The 20,192-nt window shown below is 41.8% G+C and overlaps 1 non-coding gene and 1 pseudogene across 1 annotated transcript; both read right to left on the reverse strand.

The window, feature by feature from the left end:
- The window catches only part of LOC133048031 (acyl-protein thioesterase 1-like), a 40,805-nt pseudogene extending 21,547 nt beyond the window's left edge, over window positions 1–19,258 (reverse strand).
- Window positions 8,140–8,246, reverse strand: LOC133048357 (U6 spliceosomal RNA). The gene has a single exon (XR_009691019.1). It is a non-coding gene; the product is annotated as a U6 spliceosomal RNA (small nuclear RNA).
- Window positions 19,259–20,192: the final 934 nt, after the last annotated feature.

Here is a 20,192-nt window from a genome sequence, read left to right on the forward strand (position 1 = left end):
TTGAAAGGATTTTTTTTTCCTTTCTTTGAGACATCTCAGGGCATTTCCTTCCACTTACCACCTGAGCACCAAAAGGGGGTCAGCGAATGTTGACTCCACACAGCTCTCGTTCCTGGTTCACAACTTTTTTGAAAAAAACCTAGATTTTAAAGGAGACAACTGGTCTTCTTTGGTAGTAAAGAATCGACCTGCCAATGCAGGAGACATGGATTTGATTCCTGATCCTGGAAGATCTCACATGTCATGGAGCCTGTGCATCGCAACTATTGAGCCTGTGCTCTAGAACCCAGGAGCCACAGCTACTGAAACCCACATGCCCTAGAGCCTGTGCGCTGCAGTAAGAGAAGCCACTGCAATGAGAAGCCCATGCACCACAACCAGAGAGTAGCCCCTGCTGGCTGCAACTAGAGGAAGCCCTGTGCAGCGACAAAGACCCATCCCAGCCAGAAATAAATAAATAAATAAGTGTGTGTGTATGTGTGTGTGTGTGTGTGTGTGTGTGTGTGTGTGTATATATATATATATATATATATATATATTTTTTTTTTTTTTTTTTAAGAAAAGAAATGGCTTTGGGGGAGTGGAGGTGGGAGTGGAGGTGGGCATAGAGGAATCACACTTTCATTAGAACTAAAGATACCTGATGGAAGTCCCAGGTGGTGCAGTGGTAAAGAATCTGCCTTCCAATACAGGAGACGCAAGAGACATGGGTTTGATCCCTGGATTGGGAAGACCGTTGCAGCAGGAAATGGCAACCCTCTCCAATATTCTTTCCTGGAAAATCCCATGGACAGAGGAACCGGGTGGACTAGAGTCCATGGTGTTGCCAAGAGTCAGAGCCGACTGAGCATGTGCACGTGCATGCACACACACACACACAAAGATACCTGATTATATATATATATATATATACATTTCTGATGCTTTATAATTTTCAGAAACTTTTCATGGGAATTCTTTAAATCCTCTCAGCAGTCCTGTTGGGTGGGTTTTAACATTCTACAAGAACAAAGCGAATTAGGAAGTTTAGAGGTCCCAAGCGGCAGAGCTTACAGAAGTGACGTCCGCTGCCCCTACGGCCCCTACTTCTCACTGCCCTTCTCTGTGACACCCGGTGGTTTGTGCCTGGGCCCCTGCCACGGACTGAAACCACTCCCCCCACGGTCTCTCACAGCCTCTTTGTGGGAGCCTTTTAGGCCTTATCTTCCAAGAGAATCCTCTACACTTGCCTCTGTGGGCCACACCCTCCTTGGTTTCTGGGACACTACACTTTTTTGTTTCTCTCTTGCTTAACAAGTTGCTCTGCTAAGGATGTAACCTCTACCTCAGAGCTTCCCAACATACAGGAGGCAGAGAGATATTGATTGCTTTACCCAGAGTGTGCCTGCAAGCACAGAACCTCCTGTCTGATGGCTCTCCTTACAAGCACATTTATTTTGTGATTCAATGCCAAGCGGTGGGTTGCCAGTCCGTGAGTTACATACCTCATGGACTGTAGCCCTCCAGGCTCCTCTGTCCATGGGATTTTCCAAGCAAGAATGCTGGAGTGGGTTGCCATTTCTTTAAGGGCCACCTAAGAAGAGTGGGTCCTAAAGTATGCTTCTCTTGTCAGCAGCATAGTTGCACATCAATTTTATCAGCCCAAAGAGGGGAGTGCGTACCTCCAGAGACAGCTGGTGGTGGTAAGGAAGCCAGGAAGGAATTCCTTCCTATGGGCACAGGAATCAGAGGACTAAATTCGCTCTCCAAGTATATTAGTGCCACCTCTACTTTTAGTAGTCTCCAAGGTAGCTGCTGGATGACCACCCTAATAAGACAGACTTGCTCATCAAGAGAAAAATTCGATTGGAGATCCCACTCCAGAGAAAAGTCATCATTCAAAAAGATCCATGCACCCCAATGTTCATTACAGCACTATTTACAATAGCCAAGAAAAACTTAAATATCCACCAAGAGATGAATGAAGATGTGCTACATATTTACAATGGCATATTACTCAGCCATGATATAGAAAGAAATAATGCCATTTTCAGCAACATGGATAGACCTAGAGCTTTTCAGACTAAGTGAAGTAAGTCAGCCAGAGAAAGACAAATATCATATGACAGCACTTCTATGGGGAATCTAAAAAAATGATACAAATGAACTTATTTACAAAACAGAAACAAGTTCACAGACATAGAAAACAAATTTATGGTTACCAAAGAGGAAGGCTGGGAGAAGGGATAAATTAGGAATTTGGGATTAATATATACATATTATTGCATATAAAATAAACAACAAGTACCTATAGCACAGGGAACTATACTCAATACTTTATAACAACCTAAAAGAGACGAGAATCTGAAAAAAATAGATATATGTATACGTAAAAATGAATCAATTCGCCCTACATGTAAAACTAAAACATTGTAAATCATCATTATATGTATATTTCAAACAAGAAAATTCAATTGGATTAAAAATCCATTTTCACCTTTGCAATTACTGTTACATTTGTCATCCAATTTTTTAAAAAGGAAGGGTTGATAGATTCTTTATGCATAATTTTAACTTTCATAAACATTTGAGTGGTTATAAAAATTTTTTTATTACCTGTCTAAGTGAAAGGAAAAGGCTCCATCCATCTTACCAATTCAATGAACATGAACTTGGGCAAACTCCAGGAGATGGTGAGGGACAGGGAGGCCTGGCGTGCTGCAGTCCACGGGGTTCATAAAGAGTCAGGCACGACTTGGCGACTGACCAGCAACAACATTTGAGTGAAACATTTCTTACTGTTTATAACAATCAAGAATATGAGAATCAAATTCCCTGAGCAAAAACACCTTGTCTGTTTTAAAACTAAATGGCAAGTGGATATTCAGAGCCCAGATCCTACCACGTACCAGTTAAGAGATCGGAAGTCCAGCAACACCACTGTCTACCTTTTCACCAATTTTGATTCTCAATCCAAAGTGCCGCAAGCCATAGGGCCCACAGTGTCCAGCTCCACCAGAACTGTGCGGCACAGGAAGACCATGGACTCCAAGAGCAGCAGGGCCCTGGCCTGGAGCAGCAGTAAAATCACCTCCAACTCTCCAGCACAGAAATTCCCTGAGATGCCAAGTTGGTAGAGAAAGGCTTTGCAGCAGATGTTAACCCAAGCATCCAAAACCTGACAGTGGTGGGCTCCGCATCCTCCTGCTGACAGCACCAGTTTTAACCTGCCCGTGATGCCCTGGCTCTGATCCAGCTGAGGTCACCAAGGTGGCAGATTCAGAGAGCCACCTATGCCCTCCCTCATTCCTCATCTCCTCCTCCTCTTTCCCTTCAAGCAAACTTTGCGCCCCCATGAAGGAAAACCCTCCTTCCATCTCTCTGCCCTTCTTCTTCTTTTTTGAATTAATTATTTGGCTGCCCCAGGTCTTACTTGCGGCCTGTGGGATCTAGCTTCCCAACCAGGGATCAAACACCAGCCCCCTGCATTGGGAGTGTGGAGTCCCTGGACCACCAGGGAAGTCCCTCTTCCACCTCTCTGGCCCCACTGGCAAGACCACCAACTGGATCCCACTGGATATTTGTGATGGAGATGCTGAAAACCTGCCAAATGCTGCCGCCATCTGCTCTGTTCCTTCATTGCCGCTCCTCACTCCCTGAAGTTTCCAGCAAAGGTGAGGGCTGCTGCAGCCCCTCCTGGCCTTGGAGAAATTCCCTGCCCCTCCCTGGAGGCTGTGTCCAATGGATGATGGCTCGCCAGTGGCGTCTCTTGGGCTCTAGCTCCTGGGGAATGTTATGAGTTTATATTTTTAACATGGTGCTCATGAAGAGATACATATCATCTTTTCCCCAAGATGTGGGCAAAGTTGTCTCATTATCCAGGCCCTGCTATGGTGCCTGTCTAAACCATGCTGTATATTCTGCTGCCCGTGGCTTCATTCAGAGGGATTTGCAAGAGGAAAAAGGAAATGGAAGAGATCACAATAATTAGAAAGAAATCCATTTCAAACAAAATTTGATATTAAAAAGTCAGCTTAAATATTTTATAAATGCAATATTTAGCATTCCTACTACCTTTATTTTATTACAGTTGTGCTATAAAAAGAAGTTATTATGGATTGAATTGTGTTTTCCCCATAAAAACATATGTTGAAGTCATAACCACCAGTTCCTCAGAATATGACATCATTTGGAAAAAAGAACCATTGCAGATATAATTAGTTAAGATGAGATCATACTGGAGCAGGCTGAAGCCCTAATTGAATATGACTGGTGTCCTGACAAAACAAGGCTTCCCCGGTGGCTCAGTATGTAAAGAATCCGTCTGCAATGCTGGAGATACAGGAGATGCAGGTTCAATCGCTGGGTTGGGAAAATACCCTGGAGGAGGAAATGGCAACCCACTTCAGTATTCCTGTCTGAAAAATCCCATGGACAGAAGAGCCTGGCAGGCTATTGTCCATGTGGTTGCAAAGAGACAGACACAACTCAGCACAGAGCACAACGTATATGGTACCTTAAAGAAACAATGGGCATATGAAAACAGAGATACACAGGAAGAATATCATCAGATATCCGAGTTATGCAGTTTCAAGACAAAAAAAAAAAAAAAAACAAACAAACCCAAGAGCCAAAGACTGCTGGCAAACTACCAGAGGCAAGGAAAGATTTCCGTCATAGATTTCAAAAGTACCATGGCTCTGCTGACACCATTGATTTTGGACTTAACGCCTCTAGATTGTGAGGCAATAAATTTCTGCTCTTTTAAGCCACAGTTTGTGGTACTTTGTTATAGAAGCTCTAGGAAAACCAATACATAAAGTAATGAAAAATTTTACCATGTCCATATAGACACCCCTAAATCTCTCACAGCTTACCCGCAGCATGCGATGTCCCATACAAATGCTATTTTCTATGTGTATTACTGTATGTTTAAAATTGGGAAATACATTCCTTCACCTTTTCTGAAAGGATTCACATTTCCTAGGAGCTATCATCATTGGCCCTCCTCTCAGCCAATTCAGTCCTTAAAAAAAAAAAAAAAAAATTGCCATGCCCCGAAGCATGTGGGCCCTTAGATTTCCAACCAGGGGTCAAACCTGTGCCTCCTGCATTGGAAGGAAGAATCTTAACCACTGGACATCAAGGCAAGTCCCTTAGTCATCTCATTCTTGCTGAGTAGTCTTACCTACTCAATTTATATCTGAAAATTTATTGCTTCAATTCTGTGTGTCCAAGCCCAGATCTCTCTCCTGAGCCCCAGACCACATATCCACTATTTTGCAGAACTGAGTCTCCATAGTTACTCAAAACTTCAAGACCCAAGTGACATAACACAAGATATTCAGAGTGACTTGAGTTTAGACTTTTAAGAGAAGTTTGGAGACAGGTGCCTGGGCATTGCTTCAGGGCGTAGCTCAATCATTTTCCCTTTTTTAAATGGAGATTCATCACTAGTTTCTCCCCTAAGTCCAGCTCCCATCCCAGTGAAGACTGTGTTAATAACCATTCCTGAGGAATACCATCACCTTCAGGAGCCTGAAATGCTGCTGAGATGAAGTATACAATCTGTGAGAATTCATCCACACTAATGTAGAGTCTGATATGCCACATGAAATACAGGGCCAGTTCATGATGTTAAAGAGAAATTATTCACCAGACTCTGGTTAAAAGTAGCAGGACAGGTTTTACTTAAGCTACTGCAGAAGGGGAAAGAGACTTCACTGTAGAGCTGAACTAAACTTGGCAAAACAAAAGGCAGGAGGCTTTTTAAATACTGGATGTCTGTGTCTCTATTCTTGCCCTGCAAAATGATCATCTGTACCATTTTTCTAGATTCCACATATATGCATTAATATATGATATTTGTTTTTCTCTTTCTGACTTATTTCACTCTATATGACAGTCTCTAGATACATCCACGTCTCTACAAATGACCCAATTTTGTTCCTTTTCATGGCTGAGTAATATTATATTGTATATATGTACCACATCTTCTTTATTCATTCATTTGTTGACAGACATTTAGGTTGCTCCCATGTCCTGGCTATTGTAAATAGTGCTGCAATGAACATTGGGGTACCTGTGTCTTTTTGAATTTTGCTTTTCTCTGGGTATAGCCCCACTAGTCGAATTTCTGGGTTATACAGTAGTTATATTTTTAGTGTTTTAAGGAACTTCCATACTGTTCTCCATAGTGGTTGTATCTCCATATGGTTGTATACATATATCCATAGTGTATATATGTATACATATAGCTGATTCACTTTATTGTATAGCAGAAATTAACATGACATTAGTCCAGTAGTCATGTATGGATGTGAGAGTTGGACTATAAAGAAAGCTGAGTGCTGAAGAATTGATGCTTTTGAGCTGTGGTGTTGGAGAAGACTTCTTGAGAGTCCCTTAGACTGCAAGGAGACCCAACCAGTCCATCCTAAAGGAAATCAGTCATGAATGTTCATTGGAAGGACTGATGTTGAAGCTGAAACTCCAATACCTTGGCCACCTGATGTGAAGAGCTGACTTATTTGAAAAGACCTTGATGCTGGGGAATATTGAGGGCGAGAGGAGAAGGGGATGACAGAGGATGAGATGGTTGGATGGCATCACTGACTCAATGGGCATGGGTTTGAGTAAACTCTGGGAGTTGGTGATGGACAGGGAAGCCTGGCTGCTGCGGTCCATGGGGTCGCAAGGAGTTGGACATGACTGAGCGACTGAACTGAACATAACATTGTAAAGCAAATATACATCAATTAAAAAAATAAATTTAAAAAATGCTGGATGTGCTAAAGGAGCATTACTAAAGGACATTAAATTAAGGTGGTTTGGTCAATGAGATTAGGCCATCTGTGTCTGCTAACTGGCACCTATGTAAGGTAGGCCCCTATTCTCCCAAAGGGACTAAGAGACAAGTGTCCCATCCTTGATGATTGCATTTTAAAGGGTTGGCTCCCAGATTCTTGAGAAAGACATTCCTAAGTTATAGAAAACATGATCTCAAAGAGACAGAGAAAAGATTAGCATGTTTCCAGAAGTCAATGCTCTTTTAAAAAAAAGTGAAGTCATGGGCCTGTAGTCAAATTTTTGCTAGAACAAACAATAAATTCTTCAGGCAGTATTGAGTTTTCCCAGGCCTGGCATTTTAAGGGAGCTGGGATTGTCATCCTAGAAACACAGCCTTAAGCTAATAGAAATTGTATTAGTGTTTGTTCAAGGCTTTTAGTGTGAAGTATGGATAAAACCATTTGTGCTAAAAAGTACAGTTCTTAGAGGCAAAGTCTGAGGTCTAGTCAAGAAGAGGCCATAAAGAATAAAGTGAAAAATTTTAATTTTTCATATTTAATTTTCCAGATTTATGCTTTTTGTGAAAAGCAAGAGTCAGACTCAATGAAGTTGAGATGTCTATTATCACTAAATTCCAAAAGATAAATTTAATCCATAGTGGTGGACTATGATGCTGAGAAAGGAGTTTATTCAGAAAGTAAATGATGAAGCTTCTGCTATCTGTGTCTTTGGGTTGCATCTTTTATTGTATGCAGGCAAATAGACTCTGCCCTCACCTAGGTATTTTACCTTGAGATACATTTTGTGCTCTAAGGAGATGCCAAAGCATTCAACAAAATATTGCTTGCCCACCATGTTCTAGGGACTATTCAAGTCTCTGAGGATACAGTAGTGAACAAGACAAATAGATCTCTGCCTTTAAGGGGCTCACATTCTTTTTTAAAATTATTTTTTTTATTGGAGTATATTTGCTTTACAATGTTGTATTCGTTTCTACTGTACAGCAAAGTGAATTAGTCGTATGTATACATGCACCGCCTCTTCTTTGGATTTCCTCCCCATTTAGGTCGCTACAGAGTGCTGAGTAGAGTTTCCTGTGCTATGCAGTAAGTTCTCATTAGTTACCTATTGTATACATAGTACCGATAGTGTATATGTGTCAGTCCCAGGCTCCCAACTCACCTCACCTGCTACTTCCTCGGTGTCCTTACATTTGTTCCCTATGTCTGTGTCTCTATTTCTGCTTTGCAAAGAAGATCATCTATCTCATGTTCCCAGATTCCACATATATGTGTTAATATACGATACTTGTTTTTCTCTTTCTGCCGTACTTCACTCTGTATGACGGTCTCTAGGTCCATCCAGGTCTCTAAAAGTATGGAACACTTTATGAATTTGCATATCATCTTTGCTCAGAGACCACGCTAATCTTCTCTGTATTGTTCAAATTTTAGTATGTGTGCTGCCAAAGCGAGGACTAGGGGGCTCACACTTTCATGGTGGGAAATAGACAATATGTGAGTAAACAAGTACGTTAGAACGTTTTATAAAAAGCTACTGTCATTTAGGACTTTCTGGGTGGGCCAATGGTTGAGAATCTGCCTACCAATGCAGGGGACATGGGCTTGATCGCTGGTCTGGGAAGACCCCACATGCCACAGAGCAGCTAAGCCCACAAGCTGCAACATCTGAGCCTGCATGCTGCATGGACTGAAGCCCATGAACCTAGAGCCTATGCACGAGAAGCCACTGCAATGAGAAGCCTGGGCACCTAAACTAAAGACAGCCAGCACACAACACTGGAGACCCAGTGCAGCCATAAATATATACAGTAATTAAATAACACACCAAATACTTAAAAAATTGTTGTTTAGTCACTAAATCACGTCTGATGCTTTTGTGACCCCATGGACCGTGGCCTACCATGCTCCTCTGTCCATGGGATTCTCCAGGCAAGAATACTGGAGTGGGTTGCCATTGCCTTTTCCAGGGGGTCTTCCTGACCCAGGGATCGAACCTGAGTCTCCTGCATTGCAGGTGGATTCTTTACCACTGAGCTACCAGGGAAGCCCAGTGACTGTAATTTAACCCAAACAGGGTGATATGATAAGCGTGAACCCCCAGGAGGGATCTGCTTTATGTTTGGAGCTCAGAGAACCTCTCTGAGCAGACATTTGAGCTGGAGTCTGAATGATCCTGTGGTTGTACAGAGATCTGGGGAAAGAGCATTCTGGACAGAGGGCACATGTGTACATGCCTTGACGTGGAAATAGTTTTTGTGAGTTTACGGAAAGAAAGGAGACACTAAAGCATAGTGAATGAGCAGAGATATGGTTGAAGGAGAGCCAGGTCACATGGGACCTTAGAGGCAGTGTTGAGGAGTAAGTGCATTGGAAACTCAGGAAGGATAGATCCATCTATCTGTCTATCTATCATCTATCTATCTATCTGTAATCATTTTTATTACCTGTGTAAAAGAATGGTAGGGGATAAGAGTGGAAATAGGAGAGCAGATTCGAAGGTATTAGAAAATCTGGAGAAAATGTGATGGAAGTTTGTCCTAGGGTGGTAGCTTCAGGGAGGATAAGATTGATGAGATGAACTGATGGAGATGAAAATGAACAGAATCAGGATATATTTGAAAGGGGAACTGACTTGCGAATGGATTAGATAAAGGGAAAGGAAGCCACACTGCCTGATGGCTTAAGGAATATTTCCACGGGGAAAATGAGTTAAGTTGAAAAGGAAATGTCAATCAGGCCCTGCATATATGAAAATAGAAGTCAGGAAAGGGTTCAAGTTCAGGGTGTCCACTGGGGAGACATCAACACATACATGATATTCATGCACATACGTTTAGGAGTCAAGGAACACAGAACACAAAATGGTGATATTTTAGACAAATGGGTGGATGAGGCAAATATAGCTATCTGTTATTTATTACATTTAGTGGTAGTTGTTATTATGTATTGCATTACATGCATTTTATAGGCTATATTTTGTGCTTCCCATGTGTTGCTGGTGGTAAAGAACCTGCCTGCCAATGCAAGACATGTAAGGGACACTGGTTCAATCACTGGGTTGGCAAGACCCTCTGGAGAAGGGAATGGCAATCCATTCCAATATTCTTGCCTGGAGAATCCCATGGAGAGAGGAGTCCTGAAGGGCTACAGTCCATAGGGCTGTAAAGAGTCGGACACGACTGAAGTGACTTAGCATGCATGCACACATACTATATTTTAAAATGGCCCCTTGCACACACTTATAAATGTGATGGGAGAAGGTTGAGAGACCTTGCCATTACACTTTATATCTTAAGGTGTTGTAATCTTCAATAGTATTTGTCAGTTTCTCAAATCAATTAGTGTTCCATGTGCCAATAATGGAAACAGAACACTTAGTGGTATAAGTCATCTCCAGGTGCATTTCTGCCTTATTATGCAACAAGTATAATAAATGCAATAACTCTTAGCTGTCACTCACTTCTGGATAGAGGAGGGTGGAGCAGAATTTCTCCTCTGGTTCATCAGAGGCTATGGCCGTTTATGATTACTGTGCATTTGAAGCAAGGCTCTCATGGCACATTCCCAAAGAGAGTCAGGCTGGGCCTGTCACAACCAGTAGGGAGTTCAGCCCTGGTTTGCTTATGCCCAGTCTCCATGGCTCATATACTCTGAAAAATTCTCCTTTTTATGAGATTGAGTTATTACCCTGCAGCAGGTCAAGCAGTTCTAAAATTCAGCCGACACCGTTCAGATCGTGGAGCTGTTTATTTGTAAAGGTGTGTTTCTTGTTGGCCTTGTAGCCACAGTGTAACCATCCCCAGTTGCTGCAGTTTTAGCATCAGTGCAATTTCATAAAGATTACTAGGCACTCAAAATCTAATAAGCATTTTATGGAATTAGAAGGGGAAATTATGCTTCTCATTCTTGGGTGGTTGGATTAAATGATCATTTCCTTCCAAATTTAATGTTTTATTAATTTGCAATGAATGCTACAGATTACTGCCCAATAGAAACTGTCTTAGCCAAAAGGACTTCTATTCTTGCCTAGATGTCTCAGGTGATCAAGAAAGTTCAATTCTTTGACACAGTTTATTCTAAGGGAGCATAGTGGTTTCATGCTGATTTATTCCTAGTACATACAGCAGGGGTGGCACATAAAACCAAAAATATTAAATTACAAGCTTTGGATGAGGCAGCTATAGTTTCAGATCTCAGTTCTGCTTCTTTAAAGCTGTGATATAGGAAATATTAACCTTGTAAACCAATACAGTAGAAGCATTTATCTGTTACAGGTCAGTTATACTTCAAAAACAAACTCATCGAAAAAGAGATCAGATTTGGTCAAAAGGTACAAACTTCCAGTTTTAAGTACTAGTGATATGATGTATAACATGATAAAGATAATTTAACACTGCTGCACTGAAAGTTAGGAGAGTAAATTCTAAGAGCTCCCATCACAAGGATAAGATTTTTCTCCATTTCTTTTATGCTGAATCTAAATGAGATGATGGGAGTTCACTAAACATATTATAATCATTTCATGACAGATATCAGTCCAATCATTATGCTGTAAACTTTAAACCTATACAGTGATATATGACAATTATATCTCAATAAAACTGGAGGGAAAAAAACATTAAAAAAAAGTAGAAAAGATTTTATGTTTCTTTTTTAAAGAAGGGGTGTTTTTGCTTTGTTTTACAAATGTATTTATGTTTTTTTTTTTTTTTTTTTTTTTGGCCAAGTTGGTCCTGGACCAAGGGATCAAACTCATGCCCCCTGCAGTGGAAGCATGGAGTCTTAACCACTGGACCACCAGAGAAATCCTTTTGCCATGTTTCTATAGCTTAAAGGGACTTTCCTAGCACCTCACACAGTAAAGAATCTGCCTGCAATGTGGGAGACTGGGGTTTGATCCCTGGGTCGGGAAGATCTCCTGGAGAAGGGAATGGCTACCCACTCCAGTATTCTTAACTGGATAATTCCATGGGCAGAGGAGCCTGGCAGGCAAGGGGTTGAAAAGAGACACGACAAAGTGACTAAAAGTTTCACTACTTTCACTACAGGTTAAAATAAATATGAAGATAAATTTTTTTAAAAAACAGCAAATAAGCACAGGACGAATGACCATATTAAAATCAGCATTTTGCAACCTTTAATAATTTATTCAGAGCTTATCATCAGCATAAGCTAAAAAACTTTAACCACCAAATGTCATATTGAAGTTTAACTAGATGCTGGACTTTTATAAAATGCTATCAAATCACCTTTGGGGTAGTAGTGGACATTTTAATATGGGCTGTATGTTAATGACGTTAGTAATGATGTTTGGTTTTGTTTTGATAATATTTTGATAGTGTGGTTGTGCTATAAATCTGTTTATCTCACAGGGCTAAGTAGGGATAAAATGTGAGTGCCTAGGAGAAGAAAATGGCAACCTACTCCAGTGTTCTTGCCTGGAGAATCCCAGGGACAGGGGAGCCTGGTGGGCTGCCGTCTATGAGGTCACACAGAGTCGGACACAATTGAAGTGACTTAGCAGCAGCAGCAGAACAACATTTGGCAATACTGAGCATCCAATCCATGGTAGTCAGGGAAAATTTTATTGCTATTTATGGTGGGTTCCTTCCTCATACCTCTCACCCCAAGAATCTCATCCACTGGGGCCACTAGAAGAACAGTCTGAAGCTTCCATCGCCTCAAATAGGTGACTTCAAACAAAACAAGACTTCAGAATGTCAAGTACTTCAAGAAGGGTCTGGATGAATAAGTGACCCAATTCCTTTCTATCCTGCCTCCTCCCATTCCCTGAATCCGTAAAGATTCTGTGAACTGAGGGGAGACAGAGGCAGAGGAATAGAAAGAGTATAAGACTTAAAGTATCCCTGGACCATACCTACCTGAAACCAGAACTGCCTGTCCCCCTCAGGACCTGTCAGCTGTGGCTTGAGAATGGCCCGCTCGTGAATCCCTAACTAATCCCTGTGCCCTGGTGCACGCTTAGTGTATCTGTAGCAAGAAAAATGCTCCCTATTTGAGGAATTTTGAACTGATCTAATTTGCCTTGAAATGACATTTTCCCTGCACTTGGAGACTTGAGATAAAATCTGACAGAAAAAACAAAATTACATTTTGTGTACCTTAGTCTGTGACTTAAAAATTCCTACTAGCAATAGGAATTTTAACCTTTATAATAGTCAAAATATTTCTCTGGTCTACTTTCTATCCAGTAGCCATATTTCTACCATTGGTGTCATAGAAACAGAATTTATCTTTTATCCAATCACTCTTCAAGTACTTTAACATGAACATTTGTCTCTCAAATTTTCTCTAAGTTAGTATGGCTAGGCTTATTAATCATTTAGCACATAAAATGATTCTAGGCCCTTCCACTGTAGTTACTGTTATCTGTACATACTCAGGCATTTTTGTCTCCCTTAAAAATCAATGCTCAAAACTGGGTTTTACATTTAATATAAAAATTTTATCCTGCTGGGGGGAGGATGAATTGGGAGACTGGGATTGACATATATATATATACTATTGATACTACGTATAAAATAGATAGGCTATATCTATTTATTTATCTATTTAAATATATAATTTATGTGTATAAACTAATGAAAACCTACTATATAGCTCAGGGAATGCCACTCGGTGCTGTGGTTACCTAACTGGGAATGAAATCCAAAAAATAGGGGATATATGAATAAATATAGCTGATTCACTTTGCTATACAGTAGAAACTAAATATTATATAGCAACTATACTACAATAAAAATTAATTTAAAAATGTATCCTGCTAAATGGGACTAATCTTTCCTGACACTAAAGTCATAAAGAACTTTTAAAACAATAGGAATACTGTTCTAAGTAAAACCAAAACAACATAACCACAAATTGAGTGTAGTAGGAACTCAAATCTTAAATGATTTTTCTCTTCCCTTCATTCTGAGCTTTGTCATCTCTTTTGGACTCTTCACAAATGCTAACATTTATTGTGTTTATTATAAAATAACTTTAGCAGAAAAACTGCTCCTTGTATCTATTTATAAAAATTGGTTATTTTAACAGTTAAAAATATGTAATTAAAGTGAATTACATACCATTTTATGTACATTTTTGGAGATTACAGAGTGTCTGTAAAATCTTACGAGCAAATGGCAGAGACATTGGCAAAATCTAAATGGAAAATCAGTCTGTTCAAAATGTTTAAAAAAAAAAAAATTGAAGGGTTTTGCCTTCCCCACGGCTCTGTTGCTTTACACAAGTAGTGACTCTGGGTTTCTGGTGGCTGTCAAAGCTGATTGCATGTTGGGTAACATAATGCTAGTGTTAGACTTACGACTTAGTGCATTAACAACTTCCTCCAGTGTAACCATCTTTCCAGATTTTTCAATTTGCTTGAATGGCTTACAAGTTGACATCTTCATGCTGTCCTCGTTACTAATTTAAGTCCAGCTGGCAAAGCGCATTAGCCTCCTGCACCAGCAGGGCCCAGAAAGAACCCTATAGATGTGCAGCAGTAGCTAGGGGGGCCCCTGATCCCCTAGGGACATTTCTTTTCACTGCCCTTGTGGTGTATGGTCTGATTTTAAGCACCAGTGCAGCGTGGCCTCATGAGCTGGGGAAGGGATCAAGATTTACAGGGTTTATTCCTGCCTTTGCAGCAGATTTCTTAACAGCTATTGTGTACCAGCAAAATTCAGTAGTTTAAATCATCCCCATTTAGTAATGAAACAGTTTTACTGGGGCTTGAAAGTTTCCACTTGCTCATGTTCAGGTCTTCCATTTATCCAACTCTCCATCCACTTTCTTTCTTTTTAAGATTTTTAAAAAACTATTTTTATTTATTTGTTGGGTTTCCAGTTGTGGGCTGCAGGATTTTTGCTGTAGCATGTGGGCTCTTTCATCGTGGTGCGTGGCCTGGCCTCCTTGTTGGGGCAAACAGGCTTCTCTCTAGTTGCGGCATGGGCCCAGGAGTTGCAACACACAGGTGTAGTTGGCCCATGTCACGTGGGATCTTAGCTTCCCGTCCAGGGATTGAACCTGCCTCCCCTGCATTGGAAAATGGATTATTAACCAGTGGGCCAGGGAAATCCCTGCCCACCCATTTTCGATGACTTTCCTCCTCTGATACCTCCATAGCTATTTTTGTTTATTTTGTTCTATCTACTTTCAATTTTAGCAAAATATGTATAAAATAACATTACCACCTTAAGCATTTTTAGAGCTTCCCCAGTAGCTCGGTGATAAAGAATCCACCTGCAATGCAAGAGCTGCAGGAGACATAGGTTCAATCCCTGGGTCTGGAAGATCCCCTGGAGGAGAGCATGGCAACCCACTCCAATGTTCTTGCCTGGAGAATTCCATGGATAGAGGAGCCTGGCGGTTTACAGTCCATAGGATTGCAGAGGGTCAGACTCGACTGAAGCGACCGAGCACACATGTACACACATAAGCATTTTTAAGTACACTGCTCAGTGGTGTTAAGTACATTCATATTACTGTGCAACTAACCTCCAAAGTCTGGCAACTTGCAGAACTAAAGCTCTACACCCATTAATCAACAATTCTCCATTCATCTGCCTGCCCTCACATCCGCCCCCACTCCTGGCATGCATCATTCTTTCTGTCTCTATGAAAGTGACTGTGTCATTTAAGAAGAATCATAAGTGTTTGTCCTTTTGTGACTGGCTTACTTAGCATAATGTCCTCAAGATTCATCCATGTTATAGTATGTGTCAGCATTTCTTTCCTCTTTATGGTTAAATAATACTCGTTTGCATGCATATCCAACATTTTGTTTATTCATTCACCCCTTGATGGACACTTGGGTTATGTTTCCCTTTTAGTTATGGTAAATAATGCTGCTATGAATGTGTGTACAAAAATCTCTTCAAGACCCTGCTTTCAGTTCTTTGAGGGTACATATGCAAAAGTGGAATGGCTGGATCATAAGAAAATTTTATTTTTAATTTTTTAAAGACAACTCTACTGCTTTCCGCAGCAGCTGTGTGACTTTACATTCCTACCAACAATACGCAAGGGTTCCAATGTGTCCACATCCCTGCCAACACTTGTTATTGCCTCTTTTTTCTCATAGTTGCTCTTATGGACTGAACTATGCCCCCTCAAATTTCCATGTTGAAGTCCCAGCCAGTATCTAAATGTAACTATATTTTGAGATAGGGCCTTTAAGAGGTAATTAAATAAAAATGAAGCCGTTAAGGTGAGCCTCAAACCCATCTGACTAGTGTCCTCATAAGAAAAGGGGATTTGGTCACCCAGAGAGAAACCAAGGATGTGCACACACAGGGGAAAGGCCAGGTGAGGACACAGTGAAAAGGCTGCCATCTGCAAGCCACAGAGAGAGGCCCTGGAAGAAACCAAAGCTGCCAACACCTTGGGACTTCCAGCCTCCAGAAATGTGAGAAAACAAAGTTCTACTATTAAAGCTCCCCAGCCAGTGGTATTTTCTTATGGCAGCCGTAACAAACTAACACAGTCCCCACCCTAATGGGTATGAGGTGGCACCTCATTCTGGTTTTGATTTGCATTTTGCTAAAAATTATGGGGAGCATCTTTCTATGTGCTTTTTTTGTGTCTGGCTTCTTTTGAGATATATCTATTCAAGTCCTTGGCCCATTTTTAAATTGAGTAGTTGGTTTCTTTGTTGTTGAGTTGCAGGAGTTCTTTGCATATTCTAGATGCCAACTCCTTATCAGATATAAGATTTATAAATATTTTCTTCCATTCCATGTCGAGGGTCCTTTGGTGCATATAAATTTTTAATTTTGATCTCATCCAATTTACCTACTTTTACTTTTTTTTTTTTTGCCTGTTTTTGGTGTTTTGTCCAAGAAATAATTGCCAAACTCACTGTCAGGAAGTTTTCCCCCTTTATTGTCTTGAAAGAGTTTTACAGTTTTAGCTCTTATGCTTAGGTCTTTGAGGAGATTTGACTTAAGTTTTATATATGATATAAGTAGTTCTTTTGCATGTACATATCCAGTTTTCCAAAGAAGGACATGGCAACCCACTCTAGTATTCTTGCCTGGAGAATCCCATGGACAGAGGAGCCTGGCAGGATATGGTCCATGGGGTTACAAAGAATCAGACACAACTGAAGCGACTTAGCACGCACACACACAAGCACATCCAGTTTTCCAAAGCTGTTTTTATGGCCAGTCTTCCCAAAATCACAGTGAGAAATCAACCCTTGGGAAATGCTCTAAACTGAGTCTGTAAGTTAAGAGCAAAGTTTCCAGACTCCCGTTGGGGTCCTTGCTATGACAATGCATGGTTATAGAATTCGGGTTGGAAATATGACTTTCAGAAAGTACAGCTGCCATATAAAGACAAGAGCCAGTGCTTGGCCTGCCAAAGACACTTCGGGGTTGGGGGGGAGGGACGGGGGTTGTCCCCTTCTCCCAGGATTCCTGGAGCTGTTTCCAGTATCCTCTACTGTCTCTAGGATTACTGCCTCTCAGGCAACCCTTAACATTTCACTCAACCTCACCTTCTGCCCTAGGATTCCTTCAGGAACTCACCAGGCACTCATAGCTGCACAACCTGAAAGCTTAGGGAGTCAGCCCCCATGGGCACACCCTTGGGGTGTGCTTACCAAGAAGCCTTGGTAAGGCTTCTTCCTTTTGTCCTCTAGTTCAGGGGCCCCCAACCTCCCGGCCATGGACTGGTTCCTCCTGTCAGATCAGAGGCGGCATTAGATTACAAATAAAGTGCGTAATAAATGCAATGCACTTGAATCATCCCCAAACCACCCCTTCACCCCCATCTGTGGAAACACTGTCTTCCATGAGACTGATCCTTGGTGCCAAAAAGGTCGGGGACTGCTGCTCTAGTCAATTCTCAGGTCACTTCATAGGGTCCAGGAAGAATCCAGCCCCATCACCTGTCAAAGGGCCAATTTGACAATTATCCTTATTTTTCTTCCCCTCCCTCTCAGTTTGACTCCCTCTGTCTGCCATACTGCTTCATGGAATCTCCATTCTCAAATAATCTGCCATCACACAAACATTTGTCTCAGCCTCTGGTTTCAGGGGAACCCGGGTTAAGACAGACGTTATAGAGTTTCAGAGAACGTTGAAAGAGAGAGTGAAGTCATTCAGTTGTGTCCGATTCTTTGCTACCCCCATGGACTGTAGCCTGCTAGGCTCCTCTGTCCATGGGATTTTCCAGGCAAGAATACTGGAGTGGGTTGCCATTTCCTTCTCCAGGGGATCTTCCCCGACCCAGGGATCGAACCCGGGTCTCCCGTACTGCAGGCAGACTGCAGGGGGACATTTATCCCCATAAAATGTCTACCCACCCACATGGATGGCCTTCTGGCTTGTTTCTTTGGCTGAAAAGGAACAGAAGGAACCAGAAAAGGTCATGGAGGATATAGAGATGATATTCTGTGGGTAGTGATTAAACTTCTTTGTATCTCAATTGTTTTATCACCAATGGAGATGAACCTAACTCAAAATCTTCCCAGCAATTGCTTCCAAATGCCAGGAATGGGGGAAAAAACCCATCAACAATGCCTATGGGGACTCACTTCTCATTATGTCATTTGTTCTACATTGCAAGATTCTCAGTATTGCACTTCAACCAGGAGGCTGGTCCCTATGGAGGCTTCTTGCTAAAGCAGAGTGGGTGGCAGTTCCCTGGTAAGTTAAACATTTGTACTGAGTGACACAGAGTTTCACTTGATGGTAGGAATAGAAAGGATGAGAACATGGGTCCCTGGAGAGGATCTCTGAGCAGGAAGCAGGAAACCCAGTGTCTATTCAGCTCTGTTATTGAGACAAACAACAGCTATTGGCTCTCCCAGAACCTACCTGCCTCCACCAGCTCACCTAGGAAGCAGGTACCTTGGTTTTGGTCTCAGTTGGGTTTCCTGGAGCTGCAGCTGGACAGGTGAGGAAATGAGACTCCAAGAGAGGAACTTTCATAAAGGCAGGCTCCAGAAACAAATTAAAAAAAAATAACCTTAAGCCTGCTGTGCACAGAGATAAAGGCAGAGACTGCCATCGGATCACCCAGGAGAAGGCTCAGACTAAGGCAGAGTTCCCAAGACAAAGCTAGAGCCGATGTCCTGAGAAGTTTGTACAGAGGGCAGGATTCCGCAGCCACAGCTCTGGGTGGGTAAGGACCTAGTAAAGACACCTAGAGACTTCAGACGTCCTGTCATTTAGATCCCTGGACTCTTTTGTTACTCAAAGTGGAGTCTGCAAACAGTCTCAGCATCACCTACAAGCTGGTTAGACCTCACTAGTCAGAGTCTGTGCTTTAAATAAGATCCCTCATTGATTCCCACACATGTTAAAGTTTCAGAGGGGGTGTCAGTGAGTCAGTTGTGTTAGCATGGGTTTCCTGGTTGTCTCTGACCCATGTGGCTCAAAGGTTTTCAACAGGGAGGGTACCACTCCCTGGGGGAGTGCCGTCTGGGAAGTTGGTGGGGGAATGGTGGTTGTCATAATGACTGGCACCTCCTGGCATTCAGTGAGCAGGTGCCAGGGATGCCAGACATCCTGCAGTGTGTGGGATGATCCCTCAGAGCCAAGTATTGTCCCGCCCAAACGCCAATGGTATTCCTGACGAGAAACATGTTGGCTATTACTTAATCCGTAAAATGAGCGTTTAGACTGGATGAATTCCCATGTTCCTCCCAGCTCTTTGAGTCTTTTATTCTACCACTGTTTTTTACACCAATTTAGAAAGTTCTCAGCACTGCCTTTCCCTCCTAATTATGGCTGTTCTGAACCCAAGTCATTTTCATTTAGACAACCCCATGGAACCGGTCACAGAGAATAACCTTAATGAACATAATTCATAGCACTCCTTGTTACATATAACATGTCCATTCTGGTTAGAGTTCAAAGAGTCCTTTTAGTCCATTGAATGAATTTGTCATTGTGATGCTGGTAATACAAAAAGAGTCTGGAAACACCGCAGTCAGCAGAGTCGTACTAGATAGCAGCGAGGGCGGTGAGGTTTGTAGCTGGAGTGCTTCTCTCCCCCTTGTCACAACCTCTGCCTGTCTGGATTAAGCAGGAAGGGGAACATTGGAGGAGATGCAATTGCCAACAGCTGTTTAACGTAGTCTCCAAACAGAGAGCAGCAGGCAGCAGACACGGAGGGTCACAAGCAGGGTCTGCAAGCCTGGCTGCGCTGAGAACTTCCTGAATACGTGTGCCTGGTGGAGGAGATGAAGTAAGATCAGATCTGGTAGAAGCACAGGAAAATCTTCTATGTAAATAAGCGGGCTTATTTACTCATAATAAGTGAGTAAATAAGTGGGCTCCTTTTGGGTGTGGTGTTCTGATATTTGAAAATGAAAACATGAATTAATTGCTATTTCTTCCACTACAGTGCAGTCAGGACAAAGGAAAGGATCTAACGAAAAATGTG

The sequence above is a fragment of the Dama dama genome, chromosome 28 (genome assembly GCF_033118175.1).
Source record: "Dama dama isolate Ldn47 chromosome 28, ASM3311817v1, whole genome shotgun sequence".
Lineage (NCBI taxonomy): Eukaryota > Metazoa > Chordata > Mammalia > Artiodactyla > Cervidae > Dama > Dama dama.